Genomic DNA, 9,266 nt, shown 5'->3' with positions numbered 1-9,266 from the left:
AAGCAAAAGTTTCTTCCCTCAAAAGGACCGGAACTTCAAAACAACCACCACACAATAAGAGCTTGATCAAAAAATTTATCCAAAAGTAAATTAAGCCCGCAATGTCGACCAACCAGAGCCAAGGACTATAACTTCATACATGGCTGGGCTAGCAATAGAACATCAGTACAGCTAAGCTATGCATGTCTCAGAAAGATGTTATGTGATTCTCAAAAGAAAACGAAAAAGAAAGAAACTGTTATGTGGCTAAACAAAGAGAAGCACACAAATGCGAAATAGCTTAAAACTATTATACACGCGTTGAAGCAAACTGAACGGGAATTGGGCTTTAGCCCAATGGTTGGGGTAGTAGTCTCACTCCTTGATAATCAGAGTTCGGTTCCTGTGTGGAATGAATTTCTGGAATTCTCGCTAAGGAAGCCTAAATATTTAAATTCCTGATGACATTTTTTTTGTCCGTCGAGAAAAGATGTCGCGACGTCCGTAATAATAATAATAAAAAAAAAACCCGCAGATACCTCCTGACGCCCTCCTCCCCATCTCCGATTCCTCCTCCGCCCGCGATTCCTTCTCTCCTCGCCGCATCACCGTCCCCGTGCCCTTCTCCAAACTCCGCCATCCCCGTCCCGTACTCCCTCCCTTGGAAAAGATCAATTGGAGGAGTAATTCCGGCTTCATCCGGTGGTGGCGATGCCGGAAAAGATCGATTTTTTTTCGACGGGAGGAGTAATTCCGGCTTGATCCGGTGGTGCCGATGCCGGATCCTGCGACGGCGCCGACGCGAGCCACCAAGGGCCGTGGACTCCCTCACCGGCTGCGATTCCGCCAAACCCTGTTGTCTCGGCGTCCCAGCGACCATCTCCGAGGCGGATAAAATCGTTACTTTCGGTAGCAGCCCGAGGAGAAGGCCCGGACAAATCCTCGGAGCAGTAAGCCCGCCGCTCCAGTACCTTTCCTCACCGCCGTCGTCATCAAGGTCACCCCCATCCTTTTACTCCTCACTCTTTTTCCCTGCACCATCATGCGTATTTGTATTTGTGCTACACCATAAGGCTTCTTTTTGCTACCCCATCAGATCACAAGAGCAGGACTCTTTGGACGGTGCTGAAGATTGACCGGTTGGAGTCTATTGATTTGGGTATCCAGGAGTATCCTACTAGTTACACGGAGAATTGATGAACTAATTTGGCGGATTCACGAGGGAAATAGGTTGACTGCTGTGCTGAATTTTGTCACAAAATGCTATGGAATAATTTGTATTTCAACATGAACTGAGATTCATAGAGTATATCTATCAAATCGTTTTAGTTGTTCAAATTATAACATTTACCACTTGTTTGCTTCTTCAGGTTTTCTGAAGTTTCTTGGTCCTTACTACATGGTTCCAATTACCAGGAGAAGAAAAGTTGGCAGAATCTGTGGTCATTATATTTTTATTCAATTGGAAAGAGTGAAATGGTTGCAATAGAAATCTGCATTTAAGTCTTCAGCTCTCATATTCTTTTTGTGGTTTATTTATTTATACACTCAGAGAGAGGACTGGTTAGCTTAGGCCATCGGAGTATCTGTTTGATTGATGTGATGAATTTCAATTCTGCCTTGGAGTATTTATTTATTGAGCTTTACCTGTCTTTTTCTCAGGTTCTCTTGGTGGTCGGAATTTTGCAAGGTGAAGTTGGTCCTATGATTTCTGTCATGAAAATTGAAATGACACGTTTGGAGTCTTGTTCGGATGTCGGTGGTTTACATGTTCCAATTCAAGATATTAAAGAACCAGTTGAACTTCCCGAGCTATATGAGGACATTGGATTTAGGCCTCTCAAGGTAGTCATACTGTATGGGGAACAGGGAAAGCTCTACTTGCAAAGGTTTTGTCTTCTGATCACTTTCATTTCGCTCTGAAGCCTTGAAAATCCATGTTTTGCTACATTCAAACATCCGATCACTAATAAGTTAGTGTGTTAACATACATCTTTCCCTAGAAAAAGTGTAACCTCTTTTTTATCGTTTCAAATATGATGTTATTTCCTTTGATTCAAGACTGGTTGTGAAGTACTTGTGCTGCTCGCTAACTTCAAATATGATGTGTGCAAGCGTAGCTGAGACTTAAGCCATATTCCTGATTCTCACAGTTGACCTAAACTGAATATATTGCAAAAATGCAAGCACATCTCTGAAATGAGAGTACACTTAAGCCCTATTCCTGATAGCCAATTCTTCACTATTTCATGGAAATAGACGGGTGAAAAAAAAGTAGCTACATGAGCATTTGTTCTAAACTTGTTGGGTTACCACTATGTCTGGCTTCGTTGGCCTCTCACCCTCACACGACCGCACAACACTGCCGTGTAACTCCCATTCCGTCCTCTTCCAATCGCCCGCACTACGGTTTCCGGCTGCCACCCGCTGCCTGTCCGCCTCCGCGCCGCAATTGCTCTTCTCCTTGGTGGTACCTCCTGCCATGGCCACCCTTGCTCTTGTTCGCACGCTGTTGTCGGGGCTGCCTCTGCTCCTTTCAGAGCACCACCGCTGTGTCTGCCCCCGTTTCCGTCTGCTCTTCACCCCTGCATCCCTTCGCTTTCTGCCCCCACTACCACCCCATCGCCGTCTCTTCCTCTGGACTGAATCAACAAGAAATTCTCAAAGTTTGCATCTATTCAGAGTGCTTTTTATTTGCCTTTTAGGAGAATATCCAGTTGTTTCAGAGCGTCTCGGATACTCACAATGGAACTAAAATTATATTGATTTGACTTGGTTAGCTCGGAAGGTGGATTAGCCGGGGGAGGAACCAAGAAGCTTTAGGCCCAAGAACTTCGTGTGGACCATGACCTCCTCAGTGTTGCCAAGGTCAGCAGCGATGCCCTCGATAGGACGTGGAACCACAAGACATATCAGATTAGTTTCACTATTTTCTACCACTCAACTTTTGTGTTGTCTTTTCTGCCCATAGTGAACCTGATGCAAAACTGACCGAAGGGGCGTTGTAGTAGGTTCTAGTATAGGTTCTGTCACCCTCCTGTTTTTATATATATCATGTTTGAAAACTGATGCACACACATAACACAATGGAATCATATGAAACTGCTCTTTGACATTTATGAAACTAGGCTTTAACTAGCTACATCTATTTTTGTTGAATTCGTTAGTTGTGTTCTAGTATACTTTTTTGTCATTGTGTGAGGATGGATTACACACTCAGTTGTTAGGATAGGGTGTTGTGGATGATTCCTGAAAAGGGCCACGGCTAATTGAATTTTGTACCGAAAAAGGCTTCTCGCCCCGCTTTATAAATAAAGCAAACCACAACCGAAGCACAACATCCAACCAAAAAACGGAGGTCCATAGAAACGAAAGAAAATAAAGGTAAGGTACAGGCTGGGGGCAACAGCAAAAATAAGCCCACAAGGAAAGGAAATACAGCCTCAAGGGGGATAAATGATCATGAGAAGTCTAGCGGCCACGTCCTTGTGCTTCCTCGTCAATCTGTCAATGGCCACCTTGTCTTTGGTTGCTCCTTCTTAGGTTTGAAGGCCCATCTCGTCCTGTAGGTGTTCATGAGTGCATTTTCCAGGTTTTGATTTAACCATTAGAGCATCTCCAGCCGTTTGCCCCCCCAGGGCACCCGACGAATGTCTTTTGGCGTATGCGCCGGCGGTTTTTCTGCCCTGGGGGCGATCGAGTTTCCAGTCGCGCCCCCAGGTTTCGGCCCCCAAACGCCCGAAAATTCTAATTTATCTTTCCTGCTGCCAAAAAACGCCACAGGTTAGGCGATCATCATGGCACAGGTCGGCGATCAAACATACCCAAAAGTTCGGTGATCAAAATGAAGGAATCATAGACATGGAACGCATCAAACGGCAGGCTCCTCTGCCATGGGACTGGCTGAGGTTAGTGTGGGCGCATCTTCAGTGCTCGGGCTCGACGTTGGCGTTGGCGTGGCTTCAGTGCTCACGCAGGGCGTCCGCACATGTTCACTTCTCAGGCTTGGCGTCGGCGTTGGCGTCGTTGTGGGCGTAGAGGCGGCGGTTGCCACCTGTCGAGGCATCTGGTTCAAGATGAGGCCACGCTCTGCCAGGTACCACGCCTTCACCTGCTCGTCCATCGTCGACATGTCTGCCGCCATCAAGAGCGCCAGGTCGGTGTTCCTCTTCTTCGCGGCGACTTTGGTCCTGGGAAGGTCGAGCTTGACGTCATGCTTCGTCATCAACGCCGACCACCTCGCGTTGGATTTCTCCTCCCTCTTGGCGGCACTGTTCTTGGCATCGGCGATGCACTGCTTGATCGATGATTGCAGCCGTTCAGCAGCGGGTGCCGCGCCCCTCGCCCCTTGTCTCTTTTGTTGCCATCAGGGCGCCCTTCTGCCGCCGACGGGGCAGGCGCATCCGGCTTGTAGGTCTCCTTGGCCTTGCGAGAGTGAGTCGGCACTCCCTCCACTTCTTGCACGACTCGATCCTGGAGAACACGTGAAGGAACTTGAACTCTTGGTCGCTGTTGTCCTGGCGAAACATGTTGAACATTCGAACCATCTGCACAGCCGAAGAACAAGTGTCGGCGAAGTACACGACGAAAGAACTGAGCCGACGACTGACCATACATGCCCCTCGATGTTGGCGCCGCTTTCCGGGCGAGCCGCGACCTCCTCTAGGATCCCATGTCACTTGTTGCAGGACGCCTAGATGGTCGCCCAATGGTTCGCCATGGCCTTGTCGCTGTGATCCATGTGGATGTTGGCGAAGTCGGGGTCGACCAGCTTGTGCTCGTCGAACGCCGTCTTGATTCTTCTCCAGTATGTGTCGGTGTTCTGATTCAAGCCGGTGATCGGGTCGATGCTGACGGTCTTCCATGCATCGGCGAGGCACTCGTCTTCCTTGGACGTCCACTTGACGCGAGGCTCGCCCGGCTTGTGTTGGGCGCCCGCTTCTTCTTTCTCTCTTGCGGCGCCGGCTCCGGCTCCACCTGTTCTTCCTCCTCCGCCTCCTCCTTGGCGTCGTCGAGCACGTCATCCATGTCGACGGCGGTGTCCATCGTATTGTCTTGCGCGTGGAACCCGGGGCACGAAGTGGCGGCGACCGAGCCGCTCGTGATGATCTCGTCCAGGTTGGCGTCGGTGTTGCTGAACTGTGGCGCCTAGCCGTGTGCGAAGGGTAGGGCGGCACGGCGCAGAGGCGGCGCAAGCGAGCCTGAGTACGCCGGCGGCGAGTAGTTGTACTGGGTGTTGAGGCCGGAGGCACGCGGCACTGCGCCATGCAGGAAGGTGATGCTGGGGTTGAAGCCGCCATGCGTGTTGCCGTCGGAGTAGCCAGGCGAGGGCGCGTACCCCCATAGCGGCGGCGAGAAGTTGGCCGGCGACGCGACGCTCTGCTGGCTCCCTCACGCAGCTTGTGGGCAGTGGCCATGCGGAAGGTTCATCATCCCCACGCGAGACGCCTCTCCTGCTCCGCCGCCGCCGCCGCGTCCCTGGCCCTCTTGGTGATGAGCCTGTTCTGGGGATCGGTGGTTACTCAACGCCTACCTTCCACTCGGCGTTCGACAAGCCCTGTGGCCTTGCCATCGGCGCCCTCGGCTTCCTCTGCTTTGGCTGGGCGGTATCGGTGGCTAGGCGAGGGGCCGCATACTTCTTCGGCGGCATGGCGGTCGGATCTGATGAGGAGAATAGCGGGAGCGGCGGTGGAGAAGGGGGGAAGTGCTTGGGCAATGGAGGGAAAATGGGGGAAAACGGCGGGAATAGGCCGGTCTGTCGCCGACCACGTGGGCCCCCTTTTCGCTTCAGCCGGTACCCCCAGGTGCCCCCTGGTGCGCTGGGTTCGGCTTGGGTTTGCCGGTTGTTATTTTGGCCCAAATCGGCGATAAACAACAATCTGGGGCCGCAACTTGGCCGATGTTTCGCCGCCAACGCTAAAAAAGGCGCCTCGAGGGGCTTGTTGGGGGGCCAGTGGAGATGCTCTTACATGATTGCTGGTACTACTATTTAGTGATAGTTTAGTTATTTTGCTGTTTCATGTTATGGCCTAGACATTTGCTTCACCGGAGTAGCCTTAGCTGGTTGTGCTTTTGAGAGAGGGTCTGTTGTTTATGAACTGTAATGTACCACATGATGTTCGGAATTGCACTATTTTTGTAGGCCTACTATTCTGGGCTAGGCAAAGGTCCAGTTGCACATTCGATTTTATAATCATGATTGTTGCTTTCTGGTGATATGAAAAGTGTACTTTATGCAATAATCCAGTACCTGCCCCCTAATCTATTCCTTACCTCACACTGGAGCAGCACAACATTCTCCACTGGTAGGCATTCGTTGACGAGAAGCTTGGCCAAACCCAGTAGGTATGCGTGGAATTATTGAGCTCAGGTTTTTTGGGATTAAGGTAAGAAGTTGTTAAATTTTTAGGGGTTTGAGCTAGGAGGTAGTGCTTAGTCCCATATGTTATGCTGTACCCCTAGACCATGATTCCTTTCCTACCTCAGAAGCAAGAACTGTTGCGATTTAGTGGAGAGGTGGAACACTACATGGTTCACACACTGTAGCTAGCCGAATTATATCCTGCAGATTTACAATCAATTTGGGGAAAGGAATTGCAACATGGACTAGGATATGAAAATGGATTGCTCACTCCTTGGTATCTTTCTTATGGATCTGATTTATTTTCTATGCAGATTCTTACACCAAAGGATCACTATATGCCAAGGTATGTAAGTTGTGTCAAGTATAGGAACTTTATCTGTTGGATGAGCAAAAAAGACAATATTTTGACACAAAGTCTAAGCACAACAAACAGGGAATTTTTGGCTATAGAAAAGATTTGCTATCACTTTCTGTTAAATGGTTCTCCATTCCTCCTATGATAGACTTCGAGGATGATAAGAGCGGAAGATTTGGATTTAATTGTTAGGCTCGATGGCTCAAAATACGACAAGGAATCAACTGAAAGAGGAACATGTATGAATTGTACGGAAGAACTACTATATGCTATTAAGGTACGCGTTAGCTTCTAAGGGGTACATATTCTTTTGTTCCTTTTCCATCTTCTCGTAATCCTGTCGTATTACTTTATTCTTCCTTTGTTCACAAATAAAAAAAATTAGTATTTATGTACAAAGGGAGTAGTAAATCGAAAATGTCAAACGGAGACCGAGCTCCATGGAGGCCTTTATTTGAAAACTTCAAAATTCAAAATTTTCAGTTTCAAAAATTCTGGAAAAAAATACAGATACACCTAGATACATAATGTACATGTATGCAAATTTTCAGGTCAAAATACATTAAAACGTGAGCTACACAAAAAAGACAAATGTGGGGCCTTTTACCATATATGTACTGTTCATTTTTAAAGTCCATGATTTTGTTTTTTTTATGCAGCTCGCAATTCATCCTGAAACTTATCACACATACACATTACATCCTTGCATACATGTTTATTTTTTTCAGAATTTTTTGAAATCGAAATTTATGAATTTTGAATTTTTCAAAATAAAGGGCTCCATGGAGCTCTGTCTTCAAAATGCCCTAATCGTAGTAAATTTGTTTTTAAAATCAGGACATGTTTATTATATCTCTATGTTATGTTACGTTATACTCCCTCCGTTCCTAAATATTAGACCTTTTAGAGATGTCAATATGGACTACGTAACAAGCAAAACGAGTGAATCTACATTCTAAAATATGTCTATATACATCCGTATGTACTATGTAGTCCATATTGAAATATCTGAAAGGGCTTATATTTAGAAACGGAGGGAGTCTGATGTAATAATGTTTTTCTCAATATACTTTATATAGTGCATCTGTAATGTTTATACTCTCCTTATGTCACAAACTCCCATTGGTCCAGCTCATTCTTCCAATCAGCTCTAAAAGAAATATAGCTTAATATTGATTATCCAACTATCATCATAATCTTTTAGTTTTTAGGCTTTTGCTTTCTGTAGCAACTTCAGAATCTCTGCTTTTACCCAAGCATCGACAAGTAGTATGACATGTCTTTGTCGCCTCCCACTAAAAAGGGAACTATTATCAAGTGCATCATTCATCATGGACTTGGATCAAAAGAAAAGTAAAGGTACTCCCTCCGATCCGAATTAATTGACGCAACCTCTATTCAAGACAAGAGGCTGTGGTGATTAATTCAGATCAGTGGCAGTATATTTCTTTCTAGAACAATTTGCTTGAATAGAAATATTCTTGAGAACGTACCGCGATTATGATGTTAAGGCTACCCCTCAAATGAATTTCTCTGTTCTACTTGAATGAAAATAGTTCTTGAAACATAATGAGATTTTGAAGCCCTTTAAACAGTCTGCTGCTGGTTAGTTGTTCTGATCGTCTTCTCTCATCATTTTTCTTATCTGACAATGCAGAATAATTCGGTGTCTAAGAAACATGGCGATATTATAATAATCTCTCGGATCCATATGTATTTCATTACTAGATACATCCGTTTGGCATAAGTTTCTTTTCATTCTGAACCTAATAATATCTCCATGCTTTTAGAGGTTATTTAGCTAATACTTCCTCCGTCTGGTAATACTTGTCAGAGAAATGGATGTATCTAGACATATTTTGGCTCATTGATGGCATGTACTCCCTCTGTTCCTAAATATAAGTTTTTCTAGAGATTCCACCAAGTGACTACATACGGAGCAAAATGAGTGAATCTACATTCTGAAATATGTCTACATACATCTGTATGTTGTATTTCATTTGAAATGTCTAAAAAGACTTATATTTAGGAACGGAGGGAATACGAGCTTTGGACTGAGAATGGCGTTTTGGAGCTCGGCCTCCTTCGAGGCCGTTTTTTCTTAAATTCAAAATTCATACTTTTTGGTTAATTTTTTTTGTACAGTACACAATGATGTGATGTGTGTGCGTATAAAATTTCAGAATAAAATACATTGAGATGCGATCTATGCACACAAAAAAATTCATGGACTTTTGGGATGAATAGTAATGTGTCTTGAAAAGCCATTGTCTTTTTTTGCACAACCTTCATTTTAACGTATTTCGTCCTGAAAATTTACACATGTGAGTTATGCCTTCATGTATGCCTGTATTTTTTGAAATGTAAATATTTTTTTTTTGTTGAATTCTGAATTTTTTAAAAACCGTCCTTCAAAAGCAGTTTTAGCATTGTACTTTGCTTCGAACGGCTATCTTTTCTATGGTCATTGAAAGCAAATTTGACATGGGTAAACAAATACGACAGCGGTGGCATAAAAAAAAGTCGCCTCAGACTATTTAATTCCTGATGACATTTTCGTCACTGCGC

At 45.5% G+C, this 9,266-nt stretch overlaps 1 long non-coding RNA gene across 5 annotated transcripts; it reads left to right on the top strand.

Annotated features, from left to right (window-relative positions):
- Positions 1 to 506: 506 nt before the first annotated feature.
- LOC119361298 lies at positions 507 to 8,899 on the top strand. 5 transcript variants are annotated; one of them, XR_005172880.1, is made up of 8 exons: positions 507 to 976; positions 1,076 to 1,209; positions 1,350 to 1,824; positions 2,760 to 2,847; positions 6,268 to 6,365; positions 6,655 to 6,686; positions 6,847 to 6,975; positions 8,356 to 8,622. It is a non-coding gene; the product is annotated as an uncharacterized LOC119361298 (long non-coding RNA). The 5 variants fall into 5 exon arrangements; XR_005172879.1 differs by lacking the exon at positions 2,760 to 2,847 and having other exon boundaries at positions 508 to 976; positions 1,350 to 1,458; positions 1,642 to 1,868; XR_005172878.1 differs by having other exon boundaries at positions 508 to 976; positions 1,350 to 1,868.
- Positions 8,900 to 9,266: the final 367 nt, after the last annotated feature.

The sequence above is a fragment of the Triticum dicoccoides genome, chromosome 1A, assembly GCF_002162155.2.
Source record: "Triticum dicoccoides isolate Atlit2015 ecotype Zavitan chromosome 1A, WEW_v2.0, whole genome shotgun sequence".
Classification (NCBI taxonomy): Eukaryota; Viridiplantae; Streptophyta; class Magnoliopsida; order Poales; family Poaceae; genus Triticum; species Triticum dicoccoides.
This window is presented reverse-complemented; position numbering and strand designations above follow the sequence as displayed.